Source organism: Anomaloglossus baeobatrachus, chromosome 2, assembly GCF_048569485.1.
Source record: "Anomaloglossus baeobatrachus isolate aAnoBae1 chromosome 2, aAnoBae1.hap1, whole genome shotgun sequence".
In the NCBI taxonomy this organism is placed as follows: Eukaryota; Metazoa; Chordata; class Amphibia; order Anura; family Aromobatidae; genus Anomaloglossus; species Anomaloglossus baeobatrachus.
Genome location: NC_134354.1, coordinates 641,841,716 through 641,862,335, shown reverse-complemented (window position 1 = coordinate 641,862,335; position 20,620 = coordinate 641,841,716).

Here is a 20,620-nt window from a genome sequence, read left to right as displayed (position 1 = left end):
GCAGAGCACAGCGGTGACATGCCTGTCAGTGTCTTGCTGCTGGGAGGAGCAGACGATCACACTGCCCGACACCGGCCGCTCTCCTGACATCGCAGCAGAGCGGGCGGGTGGACAGTGTGATCACATACTTACGTGCAGGGGGGGATTCAGCTGAAGAACCCCTCCCTGTACTGCACACTGGCGCCCCGTGCCTCACCATCTGCAGGGCTCTAGCCGGCTCCACACTGACGTCCTCCGGATCCTCCCCTCGATGCTGAGCTGTGACGTGCGGTAGTCACCGCCCACAGCCCTGTCACTCAATCTGAGTGGCGCCGGCATCCTGTGACGTACCCGTCTTGTTTGAGAGCCCGGAAATGCCGGGACGTCAGAGGATGCCGGCGGCCACAGCTCCAGGGGGTCATGTGACAGGCACTGAGCGTGCAGCATAGCGCCGCTCAGTGCCAGAAATGGAAATACAAGCCAATGGAAAAAATACCTAGAATTGTAAGTAGAACTTCGACAGAAAATAAAAAAAATGGGTGAACCACCCCTTTAATATCGGCTTGTCATTGGCGCGGCCTGGAAACCCTCATCCTACTACTCTCTGTTAAAGTGACCTATCTGACAGAAAATGCCAAAAAGTGGTGCCATTTTAAAAACTGCTCCCCTCAAAGTGCTCAAAAACACAATGAGTTTATTAACCCTTCAGGTGCTTCACATGCACTAAATCAATATGGTAAAAAAAAAATTTGTTCACGATGGTAACAGGAGAAAATGCTCCATACAGTTGGGTAATTTCTCCTGAGTATGCTGGTACCTCATTTGTGGTGGAAATCTACTGTTAGGGCAGTGGGCACACAGCAGAGCTCGGAAAGGAAGAAGCGCCATTTGACTTTTTGGAATTCAAAATAGTCTGGAATTTATAGGAGACCATGTCTTGTGAGAAGAGCCCCTGATGAGCCTAAACCTGTGATGGAGAACCTATGGCACGCGTGCCAGACTGGGCACGCAGAGCCCTTTTTGCAGGCACGTGCGCTGTCTCCACATTCAGCCACTTTGAACTGTCGGTGTGATCGCGCCGGCAGTTCAAAGTTGTGCTGGAGCAGAGGAGACATTTCTCCTCCCTCTGACACGCCTCCTCTCCTAGGCCGCAGGCCTGTTGCCCAGGAGACAGAGGTGCGTCAGTAGGCGGTGCTGGCGTCTTGTGGCCGCGTGGGAACTGACTGAAGACCTAGCGGCGCGCAGCGGGTGCTGGAGGGTGAGGTGTTTATTTTTTTTTTATCTTTAAACTGTGCGGCTTTGCCATGGTGTGGGGGGACAGTGCCAGCACGGGGGAAACATGGAGGGCATGGATGGGGGGGACAGTGCCAGCACGGGGGAAACATGGAGGGCATGGATGGGGGGGACAGTGCCAGCACGGGGGAAACATGGAGAGCACGGATGGGGAGACAGTGCCAGCACGGGGGAAACATGGAGAGCACGGATGGGGGGGACAGTGCCAGCACGGATGGGGGAAACATGGACAGCACGGATGGGGGGGACATGGCTGCAAGGATGGGGGGGGGGGACATGGCTGCAAGGATGGGGATGAATCATGCCAGGATGGGGTACATTTAGCAGGAAGGGGAACATGCCAGGAAGGGTGACATTTAACAGGATGGATATATTTTCCAGGACGGGGGAAAACATGAAAGGATGGGGGGAAATATGCCAGGATGGGGAACATTTAGCAGGAAGGGGAACATACCGGGAAAGGGGACATTTACCAGGGTAAGGGAACATGCCTGGATGGGGTACATTTACCAGGATGGGAAAACATGCCAGAATGGGGTACATTTACCAGGATGGGAAAACATGCTAGAATGGGGTACATTTACCAGGATGGGAAAACATGCCAGAATGGGGTACATTTACCAGGATGGGAAAACATGCCAGAATGGGGTACATTTACCAGGATGGGAAAACATGCCAGAATATGGTACATTTACCAGGATGGGAAAACATGCCAGAATGGGGTACATTTACCAGGATGGGAAAACATGCCAGAATGGGGTACATTTACCAGGATGGGAAAACATGCCAGAATGGGGTACATTTCACTTAACAGCATGGGGGAACATGCCAGCGATGAAATACATTTACAATAATGGTGTACATTTACCAGGATGGGGAATATGCCGGGATGGGGTACATTTGCCAGCATGGGGCCATGATGGGGACAAATATACCAGAATGTAGGAAATATATATCAGGATGGGGGACATGTTTACCAGGAAGGGGGACATAAGTACACAATGAAGGGGGAGGGGAGCAGCTCGTATGTCTTTATGGGTTTTCAAGATGTTCAGACTTTGAAATGTAGATGTGGATTAAAGGGTGACATCTGATTGCATTCCATGCTAAAATCTCTGTCTAATATGCTGCAATTTTTTCCAGAAAGATCAATCCAACTGCTGTATCTGGAAAGGGCAGTGGGAGTGGCTGAGCTTCAATGTGTGGTAAGCATGCATGAGCGTGATGCCCCCTGCTGAGGAAAGGAGAAGACTGCAAAGGTAAGATTAAAATCAATTATTTACATAATAGGATTGGTTGGCACTTCGGAAAAACAATTGGGTTTAGGGCTACAGTTTGGGCACTAGGCCTGTGAAAGGTTCGCCATGACTGGCCTAAACCATGGAATTTATCTAGATGTGGGGTGAGCACTTTGAACCCCCAGGTGCTTCACAGATTTTTATGATGTTGAGGTGTGAAATAAAAGATATTTTCCCCCCAAAAATGTTTTTAGCCTTAAATTTTTAATTTCACAAGGGTAACCGGATAATATGCACCATGCAATTTCTGCTGAGTTCGCAGAAACCCCATATGTGGTGGAGAACTACTGTTTGTGCGCCCAACAGAGCTCGGAAGGAAAGGAGCACCAATTTGGCTGGAACAGATTGCGGCAGCCACGTCACAATTGAAGATCCACTGATATGTCAAAAAAGGTAGGAACCCCCCACAATGAGCACATTGTGAAACTACACCTCTCAAGGAAGGTGATGCATGGAATTCTATAACATTGGTGTGTGAAAATTTAAAAAAAAGTTTAAGTTCAAAAAGGGTAATAGGAGAAAATGGAGCATACAATTTGTTACAAGATTTCTCCTGAGTTTAATACCTCAAATGTGGTCAAAAACAACTTTAGAGGCACAGTGCAAAGGTCAGATGAGAAGGAGCGCCATATTGCAGTTAAAATTTAGCTGGAATGGTTTGTGGGTGTTATGTACCATTGGCAGTGACCCCATTTTACAAAGTACACTGCTTAATGAATTCATGTAGGCGTGCATTGGGCATATTAACACCGCAGGTGTCCCAAATTTATACTATTCAGCATTGAATAAAAAAAATAATTACCGTACATTTTTACCACTAAAATGTTTTAACCCCAGATTTCCAATTTTTGGAAGGGAAATAGATAAAAAAAAAAAAGTCCTCATGATGTGTTGCACAATTTTTCCTGAACATGGCAATACCTCACATGTGACTGTACAGTACTGTTTGAACACACCACAGTGCTCTGGAGGGAGGGCGTGCTTTAGAGCTCATATTTTCCTAGAATACTTTACGGACTCCATTTGCAGAGCCCCTAAGTGCCAGAACATCAGAAGCCCCCTCAAGTGACCACATATTGTAAACTACACCCCTCTGGGAAGTCATCTAAGGGTGTAGTGATGATTTTGTCTCTGGAAAATACCCATGGAGTCAAACGCAGTGAATGGTGCAGACTTAAAAATTACAAATAAGTCCTTGTAGTGCCCAGTACATCGCAGTGCCCATACATTATACCCAGCTTGTGCTTCTGGAGATGCACACCATGTAAATGAATTTTTTCCCTCACCCTATGACTGCACCACGAGAGAGGATCCGCCCATCCAGGACAGGAAACCTTCAGGTTAAAAAGGGGCGGTCCTCTCGCCGCCTCAGTTTGGTTTCCTGTCCTGGACGGATACCTCAGGATGCGGCCCTGGAGGGCCGTGGATCTTCTAGCAAGTCTTACCCGGTCCCGATGGGCGGATCTGGCGGCGGCACGGGTCCTGCCTCGTCCCGTTCGGGTGTCTGGAGGCGCCATGGCGGACCCCCGGGGGTTGCGTCCATGAGCGGGTGCAGTGCTTCGGGCGGCTGGTAAGTACAGCAGCCTGCCGGTCCTTTCGGGGTGGCGGGGCTGCTCGCGGCCGCGTGTGCTGCACGCCGCCGCCATCTTGGGGGCTTGAGCGCGGGCGTTGTGCATGCGTGGCAGCCGCACCGGACATGTGGTGACGTCAGAACCTGGAAGTAGGTCCGGAGGCGCGGGGGGGACGTACTCCAGTGCTCCGGCGCTGAGTTTAAAAACGGAGCTCTGAGCTGGGGGAACGTACTCCAGTCCTCCTGCATTACGGAGGTGTTTTGTTGCCATTGCAATAAGGCCTTAGGGATATGGACAAGGAGGGGCACCGTGAGGAGGACCGGCACTCGGTGCGTGAGTCCTCCTCCCCTCCTGCTGGCAGGAAAGTGGTGAAACCACCGGAGCGTCGCAGGAGCGACACTGGCTCTGATGCCAGCTTATCCAGCAAGCGTGGCACCCGGGCCACTAAACAGACCCGGGATGCGTCTGACGGCAAAGGCGCCTCCAGAGGGAAGACTTTGATGAAAGCTCCTTCTCCAGAACTGGTACCGACCCTTCATCTCCTAGTGGGTGAGTGATCTACGGGCATGTGTACCTGTTCATTGTTTTTCCTGGTGTTGTGTCTCCCCTCCGTCCCTGTCATGCATAGGTTAAAAAACCGCGGAAGTGTACTGCCAAATCGAATAACAGGGAATGCGCGCTCTGTACCCGGCAACTGACTCCGTCCTGGTCCAAACGGCTCTGCAAAGACTGTATCCAGCAGACCATTTCAGATGAGACTCCGGGGTTTGCTAGTGATCTTCGTGCCATCATCCGGTCCGAAGTTCAGAGTTCTCTGCAGTCCCTGAAGGAGCCTCCCCGTAAGCGGCATAGACAGACCTCCCCGGCTTCACCATCCAGTCGATCCGAGGGAGAGTGTGGGACTTCTGGTTCTGCATCCTCTTCCTCTGACAGTGAGGCTGACGTCCACCAATGTTTCCCTGTAGAAGGCACGAACAAATTAATTAAAGCTGTCAGGGACACTATGGTCATGTTTAAGGGTCTGGAGCATAGAAAGCGCAGGACCTTCCCGGTGGTGGACAAGATACAGGCGTTGATCTCCAGGGAATGGAAGAAGCCGGATAAGCGGGGTTCTCTTCCAAGCGGCTTCATGCGCAAGTATCCCTTTGAGGACGCTACTTGTTCCCACTGGGATAGGGCACCCAAATTGGATGTGGCAGTGGCTAAGGCATCAAAAAAGTTTTCCATTCCCTTCGAGGATATGGGATCCTTAAATGACCCTATGGCTTGGAAGGCGGATGTCTTCCTTAAAACCGCATGGGAGTCCTCTGCAGGTGCTTTCCGGCCTGCCATTGCAGCTACTTGTACGGCACGATCTCTGGCGCTGTGGTTGTCCGAATTGGAGGAGAAGCTGAGGGCCAAGGTTCCTCGAGACGAGATTGTTTCTTCTCTGCCCAGGCTGCAGGGAGTGGCGGCTTTCATCTCAGATGCATCGGCAGATTCCACTCGACTAGCTGCTAAGACTGCAGCCCTTTCTAATGCGGCTCGTCGAGCCTTATGGTTGAAATGTTGCCCGGGGGATCTACAGGTTGTCTAAGCTGTGTTCCATAACCTGTCAGGGCGAGTTCCTTTTCGGTGCAGTTCTGGACGATGTTCCTGAAAAGGCTGGGGACAGAAAAAGGAATTTTCCAGCCCCGTCCTTTCCCTCCTTCAAGCGATCCTTTCGTAAGAAGCAGTTCACCCGTAAGTTCACCCCCAGGAATAGAAGTGCCTGGTCGGATCGCAAGAAGGAAGATAAGGGTTTCTTGTTCAAGGGCCCTTCCCAATCCAAGAAGTCTTCCCAATGACTCCCTTCCCCAGGTGGGGGGGAGATTGACCTACTTTCTTCCAGCCTGGGAACGTATTTCTTCGAGTCCATGGATTCTCAATATCATCCGATCAGGTCTGACGTTTCCATTCCGCAGTGTTCCTCCCAGGCGCTTTTTCCAGACATCCCCGAGGATGTCTCCGAGCGAACAACATGCCTTGGAGGGGGAAGTGAAGTCCCTTTTGCGCCGGACGGTCCTGACAGACGTCCCATTGGCGGAAAGGGGAGAGGGGTTCTACTCCCCTCTTTTTCTGGTCGGGAAACCGGACGGCTCCTTTCGGGTCATCATAAACCTCAAAGGTCTGAACAGCCACCTGCAAATCTTGTCCTTCAAGATGGAATCGATGAAGTCCACGATCAAGTCTCTCTACCCGAATTGTCATATGGCTGTCCTGGATCTGAAGGACGCGTATTATAATGTTCCCATCGCTCCTCCCTTCCAGAAATATCTCAGGGTAGCGGTGATGGTCGACGGGTCGATGCGTCATCTGCAGTTCAGGGCCTTACCATTCGACCTGGCCTGGCAATTGCGCCCCGAATCTTCACGAAGCTCGTCCTGGAAATCACTGCCCACCTGAGGGAAGACAGAATTCTCAAAATCCCGTATCTCGACGACTTCCTCGTAGTGGGGGATTCGGCGAACCATTGTACTGCCGTCCTTCATACTGTCTGCTCAAAGCTGGAAGGTCTAGGCTGGATTTTGAACAGGGAGAAATCAAGGTTGTTTCCAGCCACGGTGCAAGTCTTTTTGGGACTTACTTTGGACTCTCTCCTCCAAGAATGTCGTCTCCCACCTTCCAAAGTGGAGAAGATTCACGCTCTGGTGCAGCAGGCAGTGGCGGGTCTGCACATGTCTCTACGACGAGCTATGTCTCTTCTGGGCTCCCTGACCTCTACTCTCCCCGCGGTTTTAAGGGCTCAAGGACATACCAGTGGGACATTCTGGAGCATCAGTCGTTTCTGGGGGACAAACTGAACAATCGGATTACTCTGAGCTCCAGCTCCATCGCCTCCCTGCACTGGTGGCTGGTTCCTGCGCACCTCCAAAGGGGGGTCCCGTGGTCTGTCCCGGTGTCTCGAATTGTGACTACGGATGCCAGTGTGTCCGGATGGGGGAGTCACCTGCTGGACTGTCCGATTCAAGGTCTCTGGTCGCCCAGGGAGGCAGCTTCCTCCTCCAATATCAGAGAGCTGTTGGCCGTGGAACGGGCACTGACTGGACTTCTCCCTTCACTGACCGGTCACCATACCCGGGTGTTGTCGGACAATCTGGTGACGGTAGCTAACCTGAACCATCAGGGGGGCACAAGGTCCAGGTCCCTTTATGTTGATAGCCGACAGGATTCTGTTCCTAGCAGAATCTCACCTTCTGTCCCTCACTGCTGTTCACATCAGGGGGAAAGACAACCTCGCGGCGGATTTTCTGAGTCGCACTCGCCTGCGCGAGGGGGAGTGGGCACTCAACCTGTCAGTCTTCGCCCTCATCACGGCCAGGTGGGGGGTTCCAGTCATCGACCTTTTTTCCACCAAACGGAACAGGAAGGTTCCTCAGTTCTGCTCTCTCAATCCAAAGGAACTTCCGTATGTTGTGGACGCCATGTCAATCCCCTGGAACTTTCCCCTGGCGTATGCATTCCCCCCGCTGGCACTTCTCCCCTCGGTCCTGAAGAAAATCAGGGACGACGGGGCCAGAGTGCTTCTGATTGCTCCCTTCTGGCCAAAGCGACCATGTTTTTTTTGGCTGGTTCGGATGTCCCTGACCGACCCATTGGTCCTCCCGGAATTTCCGAATCTCCTGTCCCAGGGACCGGTGTGCCATCCTCCGGCGGTCAACTTGCACCTGACGGCATGGAATTTGAGAGGGCGTTACTGATCAGTAAAGGGTTTTCCCCCAATTTAGTTTCCACGCTGTTAGGTTGTAGAAAACCGGTGACGACCAAGATCTACTGTAGGACTTGGAGGAAGTTCTTATCTTCCTCAGGTGCTAGTGTGACCGGGGAGGTTCCCATCGGTCCCATCCTGGAATTCCTGCAGTGTGGGTTGGACAAGGGGTTGGCAGTTAGCACACTCAAGGTCCAGATCTCCGCGTTAGCTGCGCTCTACAATTACGATGTCGCGGGGAACCCTTGGGTGGCTCGGTTTATCAGGGCTAGTTCGCACCAGCATCCTCGACGGGTAGTTTCCCTCCCCCCTTGGGACCTTAACCTGGTTTTGGCGGCCCTGATGGATCCTCCGTTCAAGCCCCTTGGCTCCATCCCTGTAAAATATCTTTCCCTTAAGACGGTCCTCCTGGTAGCCCTCACCTCGGCCCGTAGGATTAACGACATTCAGGCCCTTTCTATTGACCCTCCTTACACTCAAATATTGGACGATAGGGTAGTGTTGCGCCCTGACCCTGCGTACCTCCCCAAGGTGGTTTCTCGGTTTCATACGTCCCAGGAGCTTGTGCTGCCTTCCTTTTGCACTAACCCGACTCGTGCGGAGGAACGGTGTTGGCATTGTCTGGATGTCCGTCGTTGTCTCCTCCAGTATCTTCTTGTCACCAGTTCCTGGAGGAAGGACAAGTCTGTTTGTCTCTTTCCAGGGGCCTCAAAAGGGGGTTAAGTGTTCCAAATCCACGCTAGCCAGATGGATTAGGGACACCAATGCACTGGCTTACACGGCTAGGGGTGCGGCCGTTCCGGTGGGTCTGAAGGCACATTCCACGCGGGCTGTAGCATCTTCTTGGGCGGAACGGGCGGATGTTTCCATTGCTCAAATTTGTAAAGCTGCCACATGGTCATCACCCTCGACCTTTTATAAGCATTATAGGTTGGATCTTTCCTTCTCCGACCTCACCTTTGGGAGGCGTGTTCTCCAGGCTGTGGTCCGTCCCTGATTTTTCCTTTGGCTGTAATTCTCTCGTGGTGCAGTCATAGGGTGAGGGGAAAATACGTAATTACTTACCGGTAATGTGTTTTTTCCGAACCCATGACGGCACCCTTATATTCCCACCCTGCACTGGGGATTGTTGGTTGGTTCACCTTCCTTTCTTCCTTCTTCCACATTTTTTTCTGGTGGTGGCCTTATACTAACCTGTTGTTTTTTTTCAGAGGTCCTCTCATGCTCTGTAATCAAACTGAGGCGGCGAGAGGACCGCCCCTTTTTAACCTGAAGGTTTCCTGTCCTGGATGGGCGGATCCTCTCTCGTGGTGCCGTCATGGGTTCGGAAAAAACACGTTACCGGTAAGTAATTACGTATTATTCCTCACTACAACAATGCTCACTGTAGCTGAAACATGCACTCAGGGTTTATTTTCATTCACATGCATGCATTCTCTAATTGCTAGGCTCACTTGGTAACTGTCCAGAGGTGCACCCCACCACAGGCCCCAGCCAGCACACGGCTGGCAGGACCAGTGGCTTTGACTAAGAGTTTTTTTCCACTCGCGATTTCCTGGCACGAGTGCGATCCGATAGAAAATCAGATTGCACTCGCACCAGTGTTAATGAATGAGACAGTTTCCTCTGTCCTGTTTTTTCTCCACGCGAATCGGGCTCTCGGTACGATCGCAGCATGCTGTGTTTTGCACCGAGTCTCTGCTTACGTGTGTGTAAAATCGCACTGCACTCGCATGTTATGCGACTGCAGTGCGGTGCAGGCAGAGACAGGCAACAGAGGAGATGGGAGAAAGTGCTCCCTCCCTCTTCTCCGTAGCTGTGATGCGATCTCAAGATCGCATCACAGTCGCATGATCCTTGACTGACACCTGCAGTAGAAGGTCATTAGCATATCGCTTCCGATGCTCTCGCATTGGAAGCGGTACACAAGTGGAAAAGAGCCCTAATGCAGAGTATAATAACCCTAAGTATTGGGTTGGAACTGTGGGACCCCCTTCTGGAAATAAAGTCCTCTGCCAGTTCTTTAAACAATGGGAGAGCTTATTCCAGAAAGGAGGGATAGTCAAGCTAAGCTATCAGACAGTTTCTGGGGTTACCTTTGAGCCTATGTTTTTGGGGCACATAACAGAAACCGATAGGATTTTAATTAAAGTCCTAACATGCCTAGTTCTAAGTTTTTCCAAACTTAGACACAAAACATAATGATTTTGACAAAAAATAGGCACAAATTATTGATTATTGCCAGTAATAACTTTGCAACAAGGTACACAACGCCAACCAGCCATCCTATTTCCTTGAACCAGTTGGCAGCGTTAAGCCAGCTGAGCCAATTGGGCCGTTGGAAGTTTGTCTGCTTGGGAATTTAGTACTTTGAACTCTTTGAACAATCTGACTGGTGTTATCCACATAGTGGCAACACGTAGGTCCCGCTAGCTCATAAAACCCTCCTTGGAACGCGCTAAGGTAATCTAGAACAAAAGTGTGTTGGTTCTTATAGTGCAGTTGATAAGCAGTAATATTCAAAGCATCAAATAAATGTTTAGTGACATGAAACAATTCAGCTAAGCTCTCGATATTATGGGCATTTTAGATTACAGTGGGTACAGGAGTACAAAGCCAACTATAACTCAGTCAAGCTCTTTTAGCACTTATGCATTTTTATGAATTTATTGTCTAGGGTTTTTGTTTTTTTTTAATCATCCTCATTGTCCTGTGGTAGTTTTTTATTACTAAACAGAAATATACAATGAGAACACAGAGCAATACTCCTTCATCCTTGGTCAGGTCCACGGCGACTTTCTTGCAGTGATTGGCGTGTATCCAAACCAGTTTACTTTTAAGTTTGGCTGCTGTAGGTATGCTCAACTGGACTTGAAAGGGCCTAAAAAACCTTGGTTTGAGTGGCCTTCTCTTGTGTCTCTTTATGACTACCCATTCTCCAGGGACTAGCGTACGGGTACCTCTGTAGGAGTTATGGTCTGGTTTGGGAAAAAAAACATGTGAATGCACTTTTACAGCTACATATGCCAACAAACAAAACGAGTTGCATACAGGTGTGTGTGTTATCACTAAAAATCACCCACTTAAACCCTTGAACTATTTGTCTGGTTCAGGAAAGAGAATGTTTCTCCCATCATAAGTCCTTGTTTGCATCGTGTTCCTGTAACCATCATTCACTTATTTTGGCTATTTTGTGTATATCAGCCCCAACCTGGAGATTTCCCATAAGGTCAAATGTGAAATAGTCCAGCATTATGGTGTGTTGCAACTCTAATGCGGGCGTCACATGAGAAGAGCTATCGCGCATGCATCATCGGGGTCATGGTTTTCGTGACGAACATCCGGCATCGCTTGCGACGTTGTCTCGTGTGACACCTCCGTGCGATGCAGAATCGCTCACAAATCGTGAGTCGTGTACTCGTCCCTTATATTTTTTAAAAATTGTTTATTTTTAATGGCGCCGGTTGTTCATCGTACCAGGGGCAGCACACATCGCTCCGTATGACAACCCGGGAACGATGAACACAGCTTACCTGCGTCCCGCCGGCAATGCGGAAGGAAGGAGGTGGGCGAGATGTTTACGTCCCGCTCATCTCCGCCCCTCCGCTTCTATTGGCCGGCCGCTGTGTGACGTCGCTGTGACGCCGAACGTCCCTCCCCCTTCAGGAAGAGGATGTTCGCCGCCCACAGCCAGTTCGCTCTGCAGGTAAGTACGTGTGACGGTGGTTTAACGACTTTGTGCGCCACGGGCAACTAATTACCCGTGACGCACAAGTGACGGGGGCGGGTACGATCGCTCGTGCAATCGCATGATAGATTGTACCGTGTGAAGCCCGCATTAGGCCTAAGACACATGGTGTGAAAATCGGAGCGAGTGGAATGCGATAAAATATAACCTACAGTGCTGGCCAAAGTATTGGCACCCCTGCAATTCTGTCAGATAATACTCAGTTTCTTCTTGAAAATGATTGCAATCGCAAATTCTTTGGTATTATTAACTTCATTTATTTTGCTTGCAATGAAAAAATACAAAAGAGAATGAAACAAAAATCAAATCATTGATCATTTCACACAAAACTCCAAAAATGGGCCAGACAAAAGTATTAGCACCCTTAGCCTAATACTTGGTTGCACCACCTTTAGCCAAAATAGCTGCGAACAACCACTTCCAGTAACCATCAATGAATTTCTTACAATGCTCTCCTGGAATTTTAGACCATTCTTTGGCAAACTGCTCCAGGTTCTTCAGATTTGAAGGGTGCCTTCTCCAAACTGCCATTTTGAGATCTCTCCACAGGCGTTCTATGGGATTCAGGTCTGGACTCATTGCTGGCCACTTTAGTAGTCTCCAGTGCTTTCTCTCAAACCATTTTCTAGTACTTTTTGAAGTGTGTTTTAGGTCATTGTCCTACTGGAAGACCCATGACCTCTGATGGAGACCCAGCTTTCTCACACTGGGCCCTACATTATGCTGCAAAATTTGTTGGTAGTCTTCAGACTTAATAATGCCATGCACACGGTCAAGCAGTCCAGTGCCAGAGGCAGCAAAGCAACCCCAAACATCAGGGAACCTCAGCCATGTTTGACTGTAGGGACCGTGTTCTTTTCTTTGAATGCCTCTTTTTTTTTTTCCTGTAAACTCTATGTTGATGGCTTTTCCCAAAAAGCTCTACTTTTGTCTCATCTGACCAGAGAACATTCTTCCAAAACGTTTTAGGCTTTCTCAGGTAAGTTTTGGCAAACTCCAGCCTGGCTTTTTTATGTCTCGGGGTAAGAAGTGGGGTCTTCCTGGGTATCCTACCAATACAGTCTTTTTTCATTCAGACGGCGACAGATAGTACGGGTTGACACTGTTGTACCCTCGGACTGCAGGGCAGCTTGAACTTGTTTGGATGTTAAGCGGGCTTTACACGCTACGAGATTGCTACAGCGATCTCGTTGGGGGTCACGGATTTTGTGACACACATCCGGCCGCTGTAGCGATCTCGTTGTGTGTGACTCCTAGGAGCGATTTTGGATCGTTGCAAAAACGTCCAAAATCGCTCTTCGTTGACATGGGGGTCCGCTCCCAATTATCGCTTCTGTCGCTTGGCGAAGTTGTTCCTCGTCCCTGCGGCAGCACACATCCCTACGTGTGACGCCGCAGGAACGAGGAACCTCACCTTACCTGCCACATGCCAGCAATGAGGAAGGAAAGTGGGCGGGATGTTCGTCCCACTCATCTCCGCCCCTCCACTTTGATTGGCCGGCCGCTTGGTGACGTCGCTGTGATGCCGAACGTCCCTCCCCCTTGAGGGAGGGATTGTTCGGCAGTCACAGCGACGACGACGACCAGGTATGTGCGTGTGACGCTGCCGTAGCGATAATGTTCGCTGCGGCAGCGGTCACCAAATATCGGCATAACGATAGGGTGCTATTAATCTCGCCATCGCTAGCATCGGCTAGCGATGTCGCAGCATGTAAAGCCACCCTTAGTCGAGGTTCTTTATCCACCATCCGTACAATCTTGCGTTGAAATCTCTCGTCAATTTTTCTTTTCCTTCCACATCTAGGGAGGTTAGCCACAGTGCCATGGGCTTTAATCTTCTTGATGACACTGCGCACCGTAGACACAGGAACTTTCAGGTTTTTGGAGATAGACTTGTAGCCTTGAGATTGCTCATGCTTCCTCACAATTTGGATTCTCAAGTCCTCAGACAGCTCTTTGGTCTTCTTTCTTTTCTCCTTGCTCAATGTGGTACACACAAGGAGACAGGACAGAGGTTGAGTCAACTTTAATCCATGTCAACTGGCTGCAAGCGTGATTTAGTTATTGCCAACACCTGTTAGGTGCCACAGGTAAGTTACAGGTGCTGTTAATTACACAAATTAGAGAAGCATCACATGATTTTTCAAACAGTGCCAATACTTTTGTCCACCCCCTTTTTATGTTTGGTGTGGAATTATATCCAATTTGGCTTTATGACAATTTTTTTTCATTGAAGACAAATTAAATGAAGATAATAATAATACCAAAGTATTTGTGATTGCAATCATTTTCAAGAATAAACTAAGTATTATCTGCCAGAATTTCAGGGGTGCCAATACTTTTGGCCAGCACTGTATGTGCCAGCACCCATGCTTGATTATTTTATCAACCCTAATCGGACCGAGAAAACAGTCATAGCATGCTGCGGGTGCAATGTGATCCTTGTTTCTCTCGCACCCATTCAAGTCTATGGGGCAAGAGAAAAATCGCACTGCACTTGCATTACACCGGTGTAATGCTAGTGCAGAGCGAGAATGGCAATAGCCAGTAATGGAGGAGAGAGAGGAAGATAAATCCCTCTCCTCCGCAGCGCTGGCCCGCCCCCGCAGATGTGGTCCGATCGCATAATCGGACCTCAGTCGCAATGACACTTGGCTCCCACTGTGCTGCCAGCGTGACTCGAGTGTCCCCGTGTGGCCTCGGCCTTATTCTTCTGGCAGTGTGACTCTTTACAGCGGCTGCTGTTTATCCAACTGTGTTTGCCCTCAAGCTTGATCAAAATTGCTGCGGTAAGGAGAGGCTGGATTGGCCCATCTAATCTTGTCTCGCGCTCGCTTGACTTTTTACGATCACCCATTCTAGTTGCACTGATTTAGTATCTGGAATTAAAGAATAAATCTGTTAACACACTATTTAGAAAGGTAGGCTGAAAGACTATAGAAGCGTGCAAATAAGCTCTTATCTGGGGGGAGGTGTAGGGTCTTGGAGAAAGCTGAGAGGCTCACCTGTGGTGGTTATGTGAGCCACAACCACTTTACGAGCATAGACAAGACTGTTGCAGCATCCCTAGAGTAGGATGTGTAGGCTGAAGGAAAAAATGGGGCGATGCCATGCCACGCCACAGTGAAGGGTTTATCCAATCCATGTAGTAACATAGTGATTTTTATTCGTCAACGCGTCTCTGAGAAAGCTTTCGCCTTCTTCAGGACAAAAAAAACACAATTATGTGAATTTTTTTTATTTTATTGTCCTGAAGAAAGCAAAAATATTCGTAAAAATGCGGTGACATAAAAAGCACAATTTTACTATTTGAATTGGATAAGTTCTTCACAGTGGCATGGCATTGCCCCATCTCTTTCTTCAGCTTTTTCATCCTACTCTAGTGATTCTTGACAGATGTTAGTCCATGAGTTCCCTGGGTCATCATTGAGTAGAGCTCGTAGCAGAGAAAGCTTACCGCCCTTTTTATACAGACCTTCTTCAGTCTGCTGGCTCCCTGCATTTCTCACTCCTTTTCCTGTTGAGCCACCTGTTTCTGTAGGAATTTGAGAACATCAGAAGTGACAGGTGCCACTGAGGTCCTGCTCTTCATTGGTACCAGACTCAACTCTAGGCCTCTTCATTGCTTGTCGGCTGCATCTCTGCAAGCATTTCCTCTGGCTTATCTGATAACAGGAGAGGTTCCATCCAGGCTTGTACTCTCTCTGCTGTCTTTATAGATTTCTCATGTAGCATTAGGAAAGATATGCTGCCTATATACACATTATTAGGAAAGATCTGCTGCGTATATAAACATTTGGCCATCTTAACCTTTGCAGCTGTACACGCTCCAGTGGTGAGTGAGTGCCTTTATCTCTACCTTCTGTGGCGATAATAAAGGAGGGAGTTGTTCAGGTTTTATTACTTTATGTTGTGTAACCACAGTGTATCTAGTGTAGAATTGACCAGCATCTTAGTATCTTGTTCCAGCTATAAAAAAAAACTCTCAAAATCTTTACCATTAGCAATGGGCTCATCCAAGACATGTTCAAACCCTGTCGTTTCTTGTTGAATCAGAGAAATGCAATATGCTGTGTAGAATAAAATAAGTGACATCTTTCCACCTTTTTTTAAACCACTATTCAAAGCATAGCAGAATTTAAAACTGTATATCACACATTTATGGCATAAGAAAGGCACACTGTGTCTCCATTATACCTAACTTAGAACACCATAAATATTGTGTTAATTGTAACTTTGTAATAAAAAAGGGCAACTATTGCACTAACAGAATGCATAATGGAGCCCCTGTCTCTGTATGTTGCACTTAGGTAGTGTCTGGGAAACCCGCCTGATCTAATAGTATGGGCGTGACCAATAGGTTGCGAACCGGACACGTGCACTAACAAGTGTGAACAGCAATCTATCCACGCCACTAGTGTACACTTTTATCATCTAGCACAGGGGTGGGGAACCTTTGGAAATTTCTAACAACCTTCAGGGGCCGCACAAAATTATCAATGTTTAAAAGGAACCTGTCACCAGTTTTTTTGCCCTATACGCTGCGGCCACCACCATTGGGCTCTTATATACAGTATTCTAACTTGCTGTATAGAAGAGCCCAGGCCACTAGGTATAACATAAAAAAAACTTTATAATACCTAGAAGGTCGCTCCGGTGCACAACGATTAGATGGGTGGTGCCGTTCTCCGGGACCGGCGCCTCCTATTTCGGCTATCTTGGCCCTCCTTATTCTGAAGCCGCGGTGCATGACGCGTCTACATCATACACACGCACCGGCACTGAGGTCCTGCGCAGGCGCACTTTGATCTGCCCTTCAACTTTTTCATTTTTCTAACGATGAAGGCTTATGAGGATGTAATGCTTGCGGGTGCGGTTGGTGAGTGGACCCACTGGGCCCCAGCACACAGAAGACCTAGAGGCGCTTGACTATGTTTTCTCACCAGGTTTTCACCAGAGCTGCTAAAGGTGTGTAACAAAGTGCCACTCAGTAAGACTGGTGCTATAGGCTGGCAGGCACTTCCAGATTAGGGCACACTAGGCCTTTACGAATAGGTGCGTGCGTGCCTTAAGTGAGATTCCAGGAGGCATGTGCGGCGAGCACAGGCCCTGAGAGCCAGCGGCAGGGATGGTGCAGCCACGATAGAGTGGCTGGAAGGGTGAGTAAGTTGACTTCCCTGCCGGGGTAGGAAGTCAGGACAGTGCGTGACGAAGCTAGCGCTGTTACGGTGTCCCCCCGCCCCCCCCCCCTTACGCCTCCTTCTACAGGAATCTCTTAAGAAGAAGAGGGGTATTAATATTCTCCTTGGGCTCCCATGGCCTCTCTTTAGGATCAAAACCCTTACAATCCACCAAGAAGAAAGTCCTACCCCTCGCTCTCTCCATGGCAAGGATGGCTCTTGCCTCAAAGATGTCTTCTGGACTGACCGGTGAAGAACTGTGTACCAGGGTTATTGAAATAGCGTCTTAGGACAGCTGGCTTGAGGAGAGACACATGCATGGAAGAAGTTGGGGATACGCAAGGAGGCTGGAAGCTTTAGATTGTAGGACACGGCGGCGTTTATCTGCTAGAGCACCTTAAAGGGACCAATAAAACAGGGACCCAACTTGTAGGACGGCATCTTGAGGCAAACATATTTAGAAGAAAGCCATAGCTTGTTTCCAGGCCGAAAAGGAGGATCCAGGCATATGTTATCCTCATGCCTCTTTATGCGGATGGGAGATTGCTCCAGAGAATTTGGATCTTGGAAAAACTATTGACGAGAGTATCGACCACAGGTTTGCTGGAGGCGATAACTACAGGACAAGGAATTTTGAGCTGTTGTCCAGATACTATGCGGAACGGAGAGTTAGCAGAGGAATCGCGAGATTATTGTAGAAGAACTCCACCCATGGAAGAAACTTGACCGTATCACTGTGGTGCTCGTTGACAAAGTGCCTCAGGAAATTTGTCAGGATCAGATTAACTCACTTCAATTGACCATTGGACTGCGGATGATAGGCTGATGAGAAGTCCAGCCAGCAGCTTACAGGTAGCGCTCCAGAACCGAGATTTGAACTGGACGCCTCTATTGGACGCAATGTGGAGAGGTTGGCTGTGCAGGCAGATGTGCTTGATAAAGTGCTCAGTGAGCACTGGAGCAGAATGTAGACCGGAAAGTGCAGTGAAATGAGTCATTATAGAGAACCTTTCTACTACTACCCAGATGACAGAGCACCCAGAGGACTTTGGCTGGTCGGTATAAAACTCCATTGATATGTGCTGCCAAGGAGCAGACGGCACCGGTAAAGGATGTAGTTGCTCCATGGGAAGCTTCTTAGGGGGTCTTGTGGGCAGACAAACTCCACGATATCTTCATGCAGTCTTGGCCAACAGTAATGCCGAGAAATAAGCAGAGTAGTCTTCTGACCGGCCAACTTAGAGGAATGGCCCCAGTGAAGAACAAGCCTTCTGTCTGCTTCTGTGATGAATGTGTTTCCGAAAGGTATTGGAGACATGCTTACTGGAGCTACTGAGAGCATCTTGGAGGGCCCAGGCTCTTCCTCCTGGTCAGACGATATAAAGTACCTGTGCATCAGCCTTGACATTCTTTTCGGCCCACTGGAAATGGAAAGTAAAGTCAAAACGGGCGAAAAACAGTGACCACCAGGCTTGACGGATTCAGCCTCTGAGCCGACTGTAAATAGGCCAAGTTTTTGTGTTCGGTGTAGATGACTACAGGATGCACCGCTCCCTTCAGTAGGTACCACCACTCCTCTAAGGCAATTTTGATTGCTAACAATTCTTTTAGTAAGGATGACAGCGTTCCTCCGGGTGAAAAAATATGCAATTATTTATTCCATCAGTTGTATAACAGCTGTTACACAACTGATGGAATAAAGAATTGCATGTTATTTCACCCGGAGGAACGCTGTCATCCTTACTATTGGTATGTTATTTCAAGTGATCCCTTGATCATTGACGTGTGCTCCTGAGGTGCTGATTGTGCTGTTGCACAGGCACATAAGTTTTTTAACCAATGTGCTGTGGACTTTTCTTTTTTGGATATGCTAACAATTCTTTGTCACCAATCAAGTAATTGCCCTAGAAAAGAAACTGTAGGTTACCATCTTACTGAAAGCTGATTTCTGAATGAGGACGGCTCCAGTCCCAGAGGAAGACGCATCCATCTCCAAATAGAACTGTCTGTTTAGCTCCGGTTTATACAGCGCTGGAGTCAATGACAAGGCCTGCTTGAGACAGCCAAATGCACTCTTGGCTTCAGCAGTCCTAATCTTGGGATTCACCCCTTGCAGGTCAGGACCCAGACATGAAGGATCCAAGAGGAGAATTGCAGAATGAATTGGTGGTAATTGTTGGTGAAACCCAGGAACCGCTGAATCACCTTCAATCCAGCTCACCTTCAATCCAGCTCACCTTCAATCCAGCAGGACTGGGCCACTCCAGGACCGCCAACACTTGCTCTGGGTTCATCTTGAGGCTGGTGTCAGAGACAACGTAGCCCCTGAAAGGAAAGAAAGCCCATTAAAGGAGGCACTTCTCAAATTTAGCACATAACTGATTCTCTCTCAGCCTTTGTAGAACCTAGCAAACCTTCCTCCTGTGTGTAGGCAGAGCAGGAGAGAACACAAGTATGGCGTTCAGGTACACCACCACTCATGAATGGAAAAGATACTGGAAAATATCGTTGACAAATTCCCGGAAGACCACCGGCGCATTGCTGAGTCCAAATGGCATTACTCAACACTCATTAGTGGCCGTCACAGGTATTGAAGGCAGTTTTCCATTTATCACCTGACCGTATACGGACAAGATTGTATGCACCTCGGTGAAGAACCTGGAACCTCAGAGACGGTCAAATAATTCCGGTATAAGTGGCAGCAGATACTTGTTCTTGACCCGTGATTTGGTTGAGTCCCCTGTAATATATAAAAGGGGGTGCAGGGAACCATGCTTTTTCTTTACAAATAAGAACCCGGCTCCAGCTGGTGAGGAGGACTTCTGAATGAATCCTCTTCTCAGGTTTTACTAGATGTAACACAAATAAATATATGTTCAGCTCACCACTCTAGAGCAGGTATCTCCAGCCTCTGGTCCGGTGCAAGCAACAAGTGGTTTGGCTTCCACAGCTGAGTAATCGGTACCATCAAGAGGAACAAGGGAGGAGAGAGAATCCAGCACCGATGTAGTAAAAATATTTTCTTTATTCAAAATTCATAAAATGAAAAATCTGACCAAGGGCAGAGTATAAATACGCTTAACGCGTTTCGGAGAAGAACAGACTCCTTATTCATAAGCAATATAATCAGAATGAGTAGCCACGGTGATATATATACCTATACGCCCCTCATCTGAGCCGGATCTATATATATAATCTACAAAATAGTGCTTACTTTATATACAACAAAAAACTACATTACAAGAGTAATAAAAATACAAACATGCAGGAATATAAAAACAATGTTAGATAAACCACATTTTCATTGTAATATATACGTAATAGATCATAGCATTGATTTAATTCCACTAAATAACATGCATACGGCTTAGAGATCCAAAGTGCTTGATTTAAGGCAGATTTTCATCTACCCCCTCTCTGATATAATTATAACATATATTGAGATATGATCTATTCGTTCCCCCTGTTTGTGATAAATATTAGTTGTGGTCCGAGATAAATTAAATGACAATATAATATTAAATAATCTTTGGGGATTTTTTCCCCTTATGAGTTTCTTTCTTGGATCTATATACATATATACAGTCATATGAAAATGTTTGGGCACCCCTATTAATGTTAACCTTTTTTTCTTTATAACAATTTGGGTTTTTGCAATAGCTATTTCAGCTTCATATATCTAATAACTGATGGACTGAGTAATATTTCTGGATTGAAATGAGGTTTATTGTACTAACTGAATATGTGCAATCCTTATTTAAACAAAATTTGACCGGTGCAAAAGTATGGGCACCTCATCATAAAAGTGACATTAATATTTTGTA